Source organism: Cnephaeus nilssonii, assembly GCF_951640355.1.
Source record: "Cnephaeus nilssonii genome assembly, chromosome: 4".
NCBI lineage: Eukaryota > Metazoa > Chordata > Mammalia > Chiroptera > Vespertilionidae > Cnephaeus > Cnephaeus nilssonii.
Window position 1 is genome coordinate 74,401,696 of NC_137075.1, and position 1,111 is coordinate 74,402,806.

The 1,111-nt window shown below is 39.6% G+C and overlaps 1 pseudogene across 1 annotated transcript; it reads left to right on the top strand.

Moving 5' to 3' along the window:
• Positions 1 to 392: 392 nt before the first annotated feature.
• LOC307098298 (large ribosomal subunit protein eL36-like) lies at positions 393 to 709 on the top strand (annotated as a pseudogene). Its single transcript has one exon. The product of its transcript is annotated as a large ribosomal subunit protein eL36-like (transcript).
• The last annotated feature ends 402 nt before the right edge of the window (positions 710 to 1,111 follow it).

The window sequence follows — 1,111 nt, forward strand, 5'->3', positions numbered from 1 at the left end:
TTAGTTTTGGCAAAGGAAACATTAAATGAAGAAGCATAAAAATAAGACAAGTTATCATCTTGGTAAGTCTCTGGTTTCATACAGATATTTAATGACAATTCATCTGATAGTATCTTAAGAATATTTTTAAATATATGTTTTTATTGATTTTTTATAAAGAGGAAGGGAGAGGGATAGAGAGTTAGAAACATCGATGAGAGAGAAACATCAATCAGCTGCCTCCTGCACACCCCCTAATGCGATGTGCCCGCAACCAAGGTACATGCCCTTGACCGGAATCGAACCTGGGACTCTTCAGTCTGCAGGCTGATGCTCTATCCACTGAGCCTAAGGCTTAAGAATATTCTTTGCTTGCTTACCTTCCCCCCAGCAGCAATTGAGCAGCAGCAGCTATGGCTCAGCACTACCCCATGTCTTTGGGCCTCAACAAGGGCCACAAGGTGACCAAGAATGTGAGAAAGCTGAGGCCTAGCCGCCGCTGTGGGTGCTTCACCAAGTACATCAAGTTTGTACAGGACATGATCCGAGAAGTGTGTGGCTCTGCCCTCTCTGAGCGGAGCACCATGCGCTATTCAAGGTCTCTAAGGACAAGAGGGCCCTGAAGTTGATCAAGAAAAGGGTGGGGACACACATCTGTGCCAAGAGGAAGAGAAAGGAGCTGAGCAATGTCCTTGCAGCCATGAAGAAGGCAGCAGCCGAGAAGGGCTGAACCCTATCCCCTGTGTAATAAAACCTGTTCAGGAAAAAAAAAAAAAAGAAAGAAAATAACATATTTTGCTTACACTAACAGTTATTTAATACATATCGTCACACACTTATAGCTGTTTCAACCAAGGAGCAGTTGTAATAAAACATAAAAATATGGAATATAGCATTTCTGATGTCTTCAAGGAAATTAGAACAGATACAGTCTTTATTATAGAGCAGACACAATTGATTTTAAAATTGATTCCTTATTAAATCTTTATTATCTCTGCTCCATGTTCTGAATGAAAAATACAAATTAGGGAACTATGAAAAATAATCTGAGTAGTACAATAAATCTTGTTATAAAACACTAAGTTTGGTGTTTAATATAAAGTAGAATATGCCATAGTTACCAAGAAAGATG